Source organism: Pelophylax lessonae (genome assembly GCF_965119305.1).
Source record: "Pelophylax lessonae genome assembly, chromosome: 8".
Lineage (NCBI taxonomy): Eukaryota > Metazoa > Chordata > Amphibia > Anura > Ranidae > Pelophylax > Pelophylax lessonae.
In genome coordinates, this window is record NC_138775.1 from 215,518,144 (window position 1) to 215,530,310 (window position 12,167).

At 44.7% G+C, this 12,167-nt stretch overlaps 1 pseudogene across 1 annotated transcript; it reads left to right on the forward strand.

The window, feature by feature from the left end:
• The first annotated feature begins 1,504 nt into the window (after positions 1-1,504).
• Positions 1,505-11,088, forward strand: LOC309562230 (annotated as a pseudogene). Its single transcript has 6 exons — positions 1,505-1,546; positions 6,802-7,353; positions 7,549-7,951; positions 8,891-9,285; positions 9,696-10,093; positions 11,005-11,088. The product of its transcript is annotated as an uncharacterized misc_RNA (transcript).
• Positions 11,089-12,167: the final 1,079 nt, after the last annotated feature.

The window sequence follows — 12,167 nt, forward strand, 5'->3', positions numbered from 1 at the left end:
AAATATTTACAAGAATGTGAGGGGTGTACTCACTTTTGTGAAATACTGTATATATATATATACACACACACACACACACACACACACACACACACACACACACACACACACACATCTATGCATCTATTATAATGTATCCAAGTTTGTTTTTCGTTGTGGACCTTCCTATATATATTAACCTACATTTACTCTAAAGGAGCAACATCATAGAATGATCAGTGGTGTTATGTAAGCTGGCCCAGAAGTGTGTGATCTAGCAATCTATACCTTACTGTATGATATCTTCTGGAATATACATAATAGGTTTTTATCCTGGGTTAAAAATTGGTCTTGCCGTGAATATTAGTTTTGGGGTCATGTGTAAGTGTGGGCAAGTAAAGAAATAAATAAAGTGCATCTCTGCAATACATGCACATTTCCCAATGTTTATTCTGCAAGTACAAAAAACATACCTTGTGATCTCGCCAGAAATCAAATCAGCTCCTAAATTCCCATTGTAGGCTGACACCGTTTCCTCTTCTACACTGAAATCTCTACCAGTGGCTGTCAGCCCAGAGTTCTGCAGTGATGGACTACTTATATCCTCCTCTCTCCATTCCTACAACACAATGCTGGTACCTTCCTGTCCATACACGGTGTGTAGAAAAAAAAAGTTTTTGAGGGATGTTTTTCTGAGGGTTGTGCCTATGCCAAAAGGAACTGACATAGGAGCTTTGTGATGACATCACATGGTTGTTTCTCACCAAAGGAACAAGAAGAAAAAAAAAAATAATAAGGCCTCATGCACACAGAGATTAAAAAATGCTGTTTAATCACGTAAATACATGGCACTTTCTCCCTCTTCCTGCCCAGGCCAATTTTTAGCGATAGGTGGCACTAATGGGCTCTGGTAGGGGGCACTAATAAGGAGGCACTGATAGGTGGCACTGATAGGCAGTACTGATGGGCACTGATAGGCAGCACTGATGGGCACAGAATGAGGAGACACTGCTGGGAACTGATGGGCGCAGAATGAGGAGACACTGATGGGAACTGATATGCAGCGCTGATAGTCAAGGCACTGATGACCGCGTAGATGATTACAGGAGTATTTAAAGAGGAGCATTTACAGTAAAAAACAAAAAATCCAAAAGCTGCATTCTGAGAGGAAAAGCACATCTAAATGTGTCTGAACAAACATAAGCATGCGCGTATGCATGTAAATGCTTTCTGATGGCTGAAATAAATTAATATTCTGGCTAATTGAATGCATTTAGACTCAAATGCCATACATGCAAAAACTAGAATAAATATCAGCATAAACCTGCATATATTTTGTAACATTAGAGGTGTTTTTCTGCTAAATTCTGGGAGAAAGAAATGCTGCTTTTTCAGAAGTCTGTGTGCATTGGGCCTTTAAAAGAGAAGTATGTCCAAAGCTTTTTAGCCATACTTCTCTTCTGGGTAACAGAATGCTATTATTTCTGCACTCCTGTGACCAAGATTCAAGCGAAAGTGCGCTTTAATGTCCAGAACCATCCAGCATGCCGCTGAGAGCCTGATCCAGGTGACAGGCAGTCACCGCTCTCTGCTTAGTGATGTCCGAGAACCTAGCAATCAGTGGTCATATGATTGCTCAGTTGTTGTGAGCCAGCCAGGGACAGCTGCAGCATCGGGTCGATGCAGCAGCAATATAGGTAAATATGAAGCTTTATTTTATTTCATTTCCCATACTTTCCTTTAAGAGTACATTCAAAAGACTCTTAGCCCCCAACATATATTATAATAGGCACCAAAGTTCCCACTCAAGACTAAAAGATCCATGCACACTAAAAACTTTAAAAACTGCTGAAAAAATGCTGGATAAAAAAAACGCTAATAATTAATGTTTTTTGCTGCCATTTAGCAGTGTTTTCAGCAGTGTTTATGTGTGATAGCATTTTTGTTGTGAATAGCTGGTTGTTATGGAGTGGCAATTTGGCCGCTGCGTCCTTAACAACGAATGACTCATCAGCTGTCAGCGGGCTTCCCCACTGACAGCTGAGTGTAAAGAAAAGAATTGTGGGCAAATAAAAATTGGATGAGGGAGTTTGGGGTGTAGGAATTTGACAGGCCTGCACAGAATCCTGACCTCAACCTGATAGAACACCTTTGGGACGAATTAGAGCGGAGACTGCGAGCCAGGCCTTATCGTCCACATCGATGCCTCATCTCACAAATGTGCTCTGGAAGAATGGTCAAACATTTCCATAGACACACTCCTAAACCTTGTGGACAGCCTTCCTAGAAGAGTTGAAGCTGTTAAGCCCTACGGACTAAGACTGGGATGCCATTAAAGTTCACATGCATGTTGTTAGGGATACAAGTGGTAGCCTGATGGCAGAGGAAGGCCCCACATGAGCTGGAGGGCAGAGCTTAGACGGGACCCCCCAAGGTAAGTGACACAGGCTAACCTGAGGTGCGGAATCTAAGTATCCACCGGTTTTCGCCAGGGCCTCTAGTGGTGAGGATGGACTTTGCTGCGTGTGGATACCAGGTCGCAGTCCTCAGGGTCGCCCCACCAAGGGAGAAACCGGTCAAGATCCAAAGGCAGATAAGCAGACAAGGGAGGTATTAGGGGCTATGATGTTGGAGAACCCCTTAATGAACCTCCTATAAAAATTGGCGAAGCCAACGAAGCGCTGTACTCCCTTTTTGTCTGATGGAGGTGGCCAGTCCAGAATGGCAGAGACCTTCTGAGGATTCATCTCTATTCCATCTGTGGAAATTATTAACCCCAGAAACGGGATACTGTTCTGTTCAAAAACGCACTTCTCGGCCTTGGCGTAGAGACCATGCTGGCGAAGGCGACCGAGGACATTTCGAACGTGCTCGCGATGCTGCTCTAGGGATGTTGAGAAGATTAGGATGTCATCCAAGTATACGATGACAAAGATATCCAACCAATCCCTGAAGATGTCATTCACAAAGTGTTGGAACGTGGCAAGAGCATTACAAAGGCCAAATGGCATTACCAGGTATTCGAAATGTCCGAATCTAGTGCGGAAAGCAGTCTTCCATTCATCGCCCTCTCGGATGCGCACCAAGTTGTATGCCCCACGAAGATCCAGCTTAGTAAACAGGACGGCAGATCTGAAAGTCTCTGAAAGAGTTCGGGGACTAGAGGAAGGGGATAACAGTTTTTAATAGTAACTTTATTTAAATCCCTATAATCAATGCATGGTCGGAGGGTGTGATCCTTCTTCTCTACGAAGAAGATACCTGCCCCTGCTGGAGAGGTAGAGGGACGGATGAACCCCTTCTTCAGACTTTCGTCTACATAGTCTTTTAAGACGTCCAGCTCACGTTCAGAAAGTGGGTAAATCCGGCCGAACGGGATTTCGGCTCCTGGGAGCAAGTCGATGGGGCAGTCATATGGACGGTGGGGGGTCAAGGTCTCTGCTCCCCGTTTGCTGAATACGTCCAGGAAATCATGGTATGCTTTGGGCACCACAGAACATACATCAGGTTCAGATTCAAGACAGAACAGAGTCTTGGGGAATTCAGGAGGAGCGGGTAGACAGGAATTCTTGCAGTACAGAGATGGGAACTGGATGGTGCCTGTGATCCAATTGACTTGTGGGTTATGTGCTTGCAACCACGGTAATCCCAGGATAATGGGAAATAAGGGGGATTTGATAACATCCAAGCTAATCAGTTCCTTATGGCCGGAGGAGGAGACCATAGGAAGGGGAAAAGTTTCTTGGGTCACGTGCCCGGATTTGATGTGGGAGCCATCAGCCAGGAAGATGGTGAGGTCCTGGGTCTTGAGCCGGAGAGGTACGCCATGTTGCAGGGCAACGGCAGGCTCCCGAGTCAATGATTGCTGTAACTGGGACGGGTCCTTCCGGAAGCTGTAATGACACAGGAAAGGCTAGGTGGGAGGAACTGGTAACAGATGCCACACAACTGGATGGTGAGGCCGGCAGGAACTTATGGTATTTTGCTGGGCAGGAGCGCACATAGTGGCCAGCTTCACCGCAATACAGGCACAGGTTACCCAACTGGCGACGGCGTCTCTCCTCCGGGGACAAAGCAGGCCGTATGATCCCAAGTTGTATAGGTTCAGGCGTATCTGAGGCAACTCCAGCGGGAGCGGGGTTGGTAGGAGCTGACCCAGCGGAAGAAAAGTATGCAGGAGGAGCAACTGGTAGCGTCCAGGCTGGTCTGAACTGCTGCGGAGATCGTTCTGCTCTGCATTCCCGTAGCCGCCGGTCGATTTGAATGGCCTGGGAAATCAAATCTTCCAAGGCGTCGGGGACACCTACCCGCGCCAGCTCGTCCTTCAGTCCTTCCGACAAACCGAGACGGAACTGATACCGGAGTGCTGCTTCGTTCCAGGACGTATCGGAACTGAGGCGGCGGAAGTCAGTGACGTAGTCCTCTACGGGCCTGGAACCCTGCTGAAGAACATGAAGCGCAGCTTCTGCGGTGGAGGATCGCTGCGGGTCATCATAGAGCTGTGCCATGGCCTCATAAAATGACCGTAAGGAGTTTAAATGGGGGCTGCCCTCTTCAAGGAGCCGATGAGCCCAGGACTGGGGTTCGCCTAGGAGCAGGGAGATAACAAACCCCACCTTGGCGGGCTCCAAAGAAAAGGTTTGAGGTTGCAGGGAGAAATACAGCTGGCAGGCATTGCGAAATGCGCGGAATTTACTGCGATCCCCGGAATATTTTTCTGGAGCAGGAACTCGAGGTTCTGGTGGCAGCATCACTACGGTAGGGCCAGAAGCAGGTCCAGAGGGTGCTGCAGCAGGAGAGGAAGCAGATAATACAGGAAGATCCCCCTGAAGTGTCGTAGAGCGCAGCCGTTCCTCTAGCTGTGTGTAGCCGTCTTGAAGCGACTTTACGGCTTGAGACAGGGCTGCGAGGTGTTGGCAGATCTCTTCCAACGGTGAGGCTTCTCTTGCAGGCTCTGTCATGGCTGTCTTGTACTGTTAGGGATACAAGTGGTAGCCTGATGGCAGAGGAAGGCCCCACATGTGCTGGAGGGCAGAGCTTAGACGGGACCCCCCAAGGTAAGTGACACAGGCTAACCTGAGGTGCGGAATCTAAGTATCCACCGGTTTTCGCCAGGGCCTCTAGTGGTGAGGATGGACTTTGCTGCGTGTGGATACCAGGTCGCTGTCCTCAGGGTCGCCCCACCAAGGGAGAAACCGGTCAAGATCCGAAGGCAGATAAGCAGACAAGGGAGATCCGAGAGAATGGTCAAACAAGCCGGGGGTCAGGACGGGCAGCAGGTCAACAAGGTCAGGAACAGGCCAAAGGTCAAACGGATATCAAACAGGTAACAGGAAGCAGGCTTCAGGAACACAGGAAGAGCTGCAGACAAGACAGCGAAGACACAGTGCTTCTGAGCTGTTTAAATAAGGCAGCCTGTTTGCCAATTACTGCAATTAGTGTGCTCAGGAAGCATTCCTAACGCATGTAAAGGCAGACGTCCCAATACTTTTGGTAATATAGGGTATCTACATATAATTACATTTTTACCAAACCATCCATAAACAAATGGAGCTGTGCTTACCCTATAGAAATTGATTTCTTCACCTCTGATTATTAAATAAATAAACTGAATAGTGCACAAATTTCAGATATACTGACTCACACATTATAAAATGCAATAGAATATAAAGTGCCCCCTCCGATAAATAATAAATAAAATAAATAGTACACAATTGCATGAACAGTATAATAACATAATAGTCTCCTTCGTGTACAGCTTTAAAAATAGTGCAAATATCCCCATAAAGTTCAAACAAATACGCAAAGTATGTTGTGCTGAATGTGTGACACAAATCTTCTACTAAAGTGACTGGTGCTCTTTGCAAAACTCCAAAGAAGGAATCTTTTTGAATTTTGCCCCCTACCTGCCCTCCTCCAGGGGCTGCAGGTAGAAGCTGACCCCCTATAAAATAAGGAAGGTCGCGCTGCGCTTATTATTGGATCACCACCTCCAGCCTTGTGTTCTTATATCACCGTCCAAGTAAGAGAGCAAGGTGCACTTTTAATGCAAACTCTTCAGCAGAAACATGGCTTAACATTTTCTGCTGTTGAAGACATAGCAGAACTGATAAACATTCTAAATGGAAGTAACATTGTCCCTGCATCCAAGTTCTTGTTACATATAGTTACATAGTAGTTGAGGTTGAATAAAGACAATAGTCCATCCAGTTCAACCTGTGCAGGTGTGTGTGGACGTTAATTTCCCATAATTTCCCATTAATTTCCCATAATCCGGAACGTTTTGATCTTGGAGATGTATGTCCCAGAGTATTTTAAAAGTAGCCATACTACCCGCAGATGCTACCATTTGTGGAAGCGAGTCCCACAATCCTATTGCCCTTACTGTAAAAAACCCTTTGCGTAGCCTGAGGTTAAATTGCTTCTCCTCTAATTGTATTGTATGGCCTCGTGTCCTCATGCAATCCTTGCGACTGAATAGTTTTTTTTCTATGCTGAGAGCACCGTTGAGGTATTTGTAAATTGCTATCATGTCCCCTCTCAGGCGTCTCTTCTCTAGGGAGAATAAATTGAGCGCTTGTAAACGCTCCTCATAATTTAGGTCCTCCAATCCCCTAATTAGCTTAGTTGCCCTTCTTTGGACTCCTTCCAGTTCCAGCACATCCTTTCTCAGGATTGGCGACCAGAACTGGACAGAGTATTCCAGGTGTGGCCGGACCAGAGTTTTATAAAGTGGTAGGATTTAAAGACTGTTAAACAAGCCTTTAAAAAAACAAGACATTAAAACACAATATTTCTGTGCCGAATGCTTTACTTACATAGGTAAAACTGATCCAGACATGTGCAGCTTCTTTCCGTGCAACTCATGAAACCAATAGCAGAGGTTTCATAAAGGATAGAACAGACGGTAAATACCTCTCTATTACAGAAAACATCCAACGTAGTTTTCTAACACTTTCCTTCAAGTTTTCTAACACTTTCATTCAACTGTGATGGTGTCCCAGTTTTCAAGTCATCTAAGTCCAGTATGTGGCCTACTTTGTGTGTCATTAATGAAGTTCCCCTGTCAGTCCGTAAAAGTAATGTTTTGACTTCCCTGTGGTTTGGCCGGTCTGATAAGCCCCCAATGAGTGTTATCCTCACACCATTTGTCAATTAAATAAAAACCTTATCAAGAGACTAATTTAATTGGAAATATAATGATGAAACCATGTTAATGAAGGTGTTTGCACTCTTGTTCATATCTGATGATGTTGCCCGCCCTTTAGTCCAAAAATGTAACCAATTTATTGGTTCTTATGGTTGTGGTTTCTGTTTGCAAGAAGGTGAAGTTGTCCAAAGAGAAAAGGGCACTACACAGGTCTATAAATTTGAGTGACCACATCTAAAGGGCCATACACACTATAAGATTTTCTGAAGACTTTTTCCTTTAGACTTACCAAAACCATATAATATGAGGTCAAACCTAAACACTTTCAATTTGTATGCAATCTGGCAGGCCCTTGCACTACATAGAAAAGGTAAATCTGAAGGAAATCTAACCACAAAAGTTGGATAGTGTGTATCCAGCTTTAGACAGGCACAGGAAACTCTTCAGCATGCAGAGATGGCTACACATCAAGGCAAACCAGTATTTGATGTAAAAGGTGTCTCACTCTTGTTTGACTTGCCCTATTTCAATGTTATTGACTGTGTGGTACCAGAGTACATGCATTGTGTACTTTTACTGGTTATGAGGCAACTAGCAATGCTCTGGTTCTATTACCAAGTTCCATTACAAAGACTTCTACTTGGCTATGCAGCGTAATGAAATAAATTGTCGTTTGCTGCAGATACAACCTCCATGCAATTTTGCATGTGTACCACGATCTATAGATGTGTGCAAATTTTGGAAGGCACATGAGTGGCTTGCATGATTGTTATAATATAGTGTACATGTTCTGTGGGGACTAATGCATGAACAATATTTTGTGTGTAGCACCCTCCTAGGTAGGTGCTAGTGAGAGAGTATAGTTTTGAGCTCTGTCTGCTTACCAGAGGGGTTGCAGGTAAGTCTATATTGTTCTCTGCCTACCAGGGAGCAGAATCTTTTAGGGAGGTCTGCTTATTGTGTTCAGTATGCGATTCATTCAGTCTGGATAGTGTTTCATGCTGGTCCAATAGGTAGGCATGTTGGACAGTGGGAGGAAACGTGACGAATGGGTGCATAGGCTTTTGATACAGTCCTGATGATTGGCAGAGGGCAGGTCGTCTCGGTGCATTATGGTATACTGTATAAAAGCCAGGGGCACATGTGCTGAGGGGGCTTTCGTTGGGGAGCGGAGTCCCGGAGGGAGGGAGGGGGTGGCTGCCTCCTCCTCTTTAGAGGTGCCAATGCGGATGCTGGAGGTCGTCCTGTGGGCCAGAGGAGTGGTTGAGAGGAGCTGAACCCAGATGTCCAAGGAAGCTGACTGAGAGGGGAGACACTGGAGACCCTGTGACTGCAGTATTGTAAGTACAGGGACTCATGCCAAGGGGCCTGACCTGAGGGGGCCAGCCCTGCATATAGGATAGTCAGAAGACGGGTGTCAGCAGAGAGAGAGGATACTAGGGAGAGTGTCCTGAAGATAAGAGATTGTCCACCAAGTCGTCTTGAAGGAACCAAGTGACTTAATTCCTATTCTTCCAAAGTGGCAGGATGAATTAACAGCCTAGCTGTTCCACATCTAAATCAAATTAGAGAAGATAGAAGTACTCAAATACTGTGAATAGTTAATTGGAGTATCCCACTATTTCCTTCTCCTATCCTCATTATAAAATAAACAACAAAACAACCAAATACCCCTGGACTGATTATTGAAGTGTGAGCCAAGACAAAATAAGAAATTGCATTTACTTATAGCCGTGTACTGGTAACCAGGGGGACCCACAGAGTGAATACCTGCCAGCTCGTTGGGGAATTGGATTGCTTTCTTGTGAATTTGTAAGTACTGTAGATTTAGTCAGTACACAACAAATGTTGGAAAAGTTTGTTTCTGACATGGAAACACTCTATGGGCTTGATCATGTTTCTTTCAATGTACACTCTTGTGTTCATATTACTCAGGCTGTGACAAATTAGGGTCCACTATTGGCACAGACTGCATTTCAGTTTGAAGCATTCAATGGCGTATTGTTAAGATTGATAAAAAGCTCAAATGCCGTTGTCCTGCAGATATGCAAAATAATATCTAAAAATCAGATATATGCCTCTTTATGAGAAAGAAATCATGCATAGCCCCTTACAAGATTGTATACAACCATGAAAGACAACAGCAGAGAAGAAGTGTGTTAAGCCCCGTACACACGCAACGATTATCGGCCGACCGGTCGTCCGTCTTTTGTCCAGAGTGGTGTTTTGTTGGTTGGAATGTGCCTAGACTGCACACAAATTTTCTCGCCCAACAAAATTCTACTTCAGAAGTGATGTCATGTGTTGGTTTGTTTTCTTTGTGTTCTTTCTTCTCTGAGCATGCCCAGTCTTGCTCATAAGGTTTTTCCCTGTCGAAATCTGTACTGACTGCACGAAAATCGGACGTGTTTTGACGGCGGACAAAAATTTTATAGCCTGCACACCAGATTTTTTCCGGCCGAAAAGTCGGAGTCGGTGGTCGGAAGCATCATACTAACAAGCCAAAAATCGGCAGATCGGTCGTCGGCCGAAAATTTCCTGCCGGTTTTCGGCGCGTGTGTACGAGGCTTTACTTGGAAGATTCAGTCCTGGCTCTTGGTCCTTGTAAAATACGTCCAGTGAGACGATCACATTTTATTGCTTTGCACAGTGTTATAGAAGTTGTTAAACAAAATATCATTGCGTGGCAGTAAACAAGGAAGTTTTCCATGCAAGCTCAAGCAAGCAAATAACTTTGCGAAATAGTTACACAGCAATTTTAAATAATGGAAATTTTTTATTGTTGAATCTTATCTTGTGCTGGATAATTCCAGTACTTATTTTGCAATTGGCAGGTTTTTGTCAGTTGCTCGTGACCATGCTGCTATTAGCAGGGACAAAGAAGTCAAACTGGGGCATTTAGTTCTCATGAATATAGTTCCTGGCCATCCTGTGGCAATACCAGCTTCATCCCTCAAGAATAATCACTTGCCGACCGCTTACTTTATATTTACGTCGGCAAAGTGGCATTCCCAGGCAGAATGTTAATAAACGTCATCTGCCTGGGAGGAGCTAGGGGACGAGAACCCCGGATCGTCAGCAGGGAAGTCAGTGCGGGTGTCAGGTGGCTCCGATTGCCGCCTGACACCGGCGATCTCTCCCCGTTGACAGAGAAGGACGGACGGCTGGTGTAAACACAGCCGTCCGTCCTTCTCCCTGGGATGATCACAGAGGCTATGTGATCCTTCTATATAGGATTGCATGTCTCTGTGTTCATCTTACAAGTCCAACCCCCATACAGTTAGAATCACTACCCTAGGCTTATATTTTAACCCCTTGATCACTAACAATGTTAACCCCTTCCCTGCCAGTGTCATTATTACAGTAACAGTGCATATTTTTAGCACTGATTGCTGTAGTAATGTCACTGGTACCGCCAAAAGTGTCAAAAATGTCAGTTAGGGGTCCGATCTGTCCGCCGCAATGTCACAGTCCCACAAAAAATTGCAGATCGCCGCCATTACTAGTAAAAAAAAAAAAAAAAGACATAACATTTTTACCAAAAATATGTAGCAGAAAATAAATTGGCCTCAAATGTTAAAACATTTTGATTTTCAATTTTTTTTTTTTTTTGGGAATGTCATATAGCAGAATGTGAAAAATATTGTTTTTTTTTCTTTTGCAAAATTGACGCTATTTATTTGTTTATAGCGCAAAAATTAAAAATCGCACAGGTGATCAAATACCACCAAAAGAAAGCTCTATTTGTGGGGAATTTTTTTTTTTTTATTTAGGTACAGCGTCGCACGACTGCGCAATTGTCCGTTATAATAACGCAGTGCCGAATTGCAAAATAGGGCCTGGTCATTAAGAGGGAAAATCCTCCGGTCTGAAAGTGGATAAATATGTTTATTAAAACAACAAATGTGCATTACGCTGTAGTGGGCTTGCCAACAAATCCGTATGACTTAAATGGATGATGTCCAACTATGAGTGAAGAACCAAACTGGATTTATTGCAGGTCAGGCTGTGGCGTGCCTTAGGAGTCAGCGCCCAGTAAGATCCTCGGACTGTGAATGTGTATGTCTGTGAAGGTTCTCATTCATCCATGTCATGTTATATCTATAAAAAATAAATCAAGACAACTGGACTTGCTATATTTTTCTTGAGTCAGAATGACTTGCACAAAAATTCTCTGGGAATGGAAAGTGGATGTGAGTGGTGTATTTACTTTGTATTAAATGGATGATGTGTTTGAAATCTTATAAAAAATAAAAAAAAAATAGTTTGAATCTTTTGGTTTTGAATATTTTTAAGTTGTAAAAGAGTAAAACAAACTGTATTAAAATGGGAGTGGGTCTCTTATAAATGTATTCAGACGGTTATTCATGTTATAGGTTTTAGTTTTTTTTTTTAAGTACTTTCCAAGTCTATATTAGAGATTGACCGATTATCTGCAACACCAATTTAATCGAGGGCCGATATGCACTTTCCCCGATATATCAGAATCGGCCTTTGGATTTACCGATATTGCCAATATTTTCGCGAAGTCATTGTGTATGTTGTGCGCACACGTTCTGCCTTCTAACACCGCCTCACACACCTATGCGGCCCATACATGACGCCATTTCACTGCGTGCTGCACACGTTCTCTGCCTTAAGACCGCCTCGTGTGCAGCCAGTTACAGTCCAGTCCAGTCATGGTGCTAGCCATCCACCCACAGGCCAGCCACTCATCACAGGGTGCCAGCCGTCAGCCATCCGACCCACAACAGAACAGGGTGCCAGACGGCCAGCATCCGGCCACAAGCCAGCCACCCGCCACCGTGACCAGTGACCACACAGTGTTCCAGCAAGCCAGCCACCCACAAAAGGCCAGGGTGAGTGAGTGACACCAAGCCAGCCACCCACACAACAGGGTGACCCCAAGCCAGCCACCCACCACAGTGTTCCAGCAAGCCAGCCACCCACAACAGGGTGACACCAAGCAAGCCACCCACCACAGTGTTCCAGAAAGCCAGCCACCCACAACAGGGTTACACCAAGCCAGCCACCCACC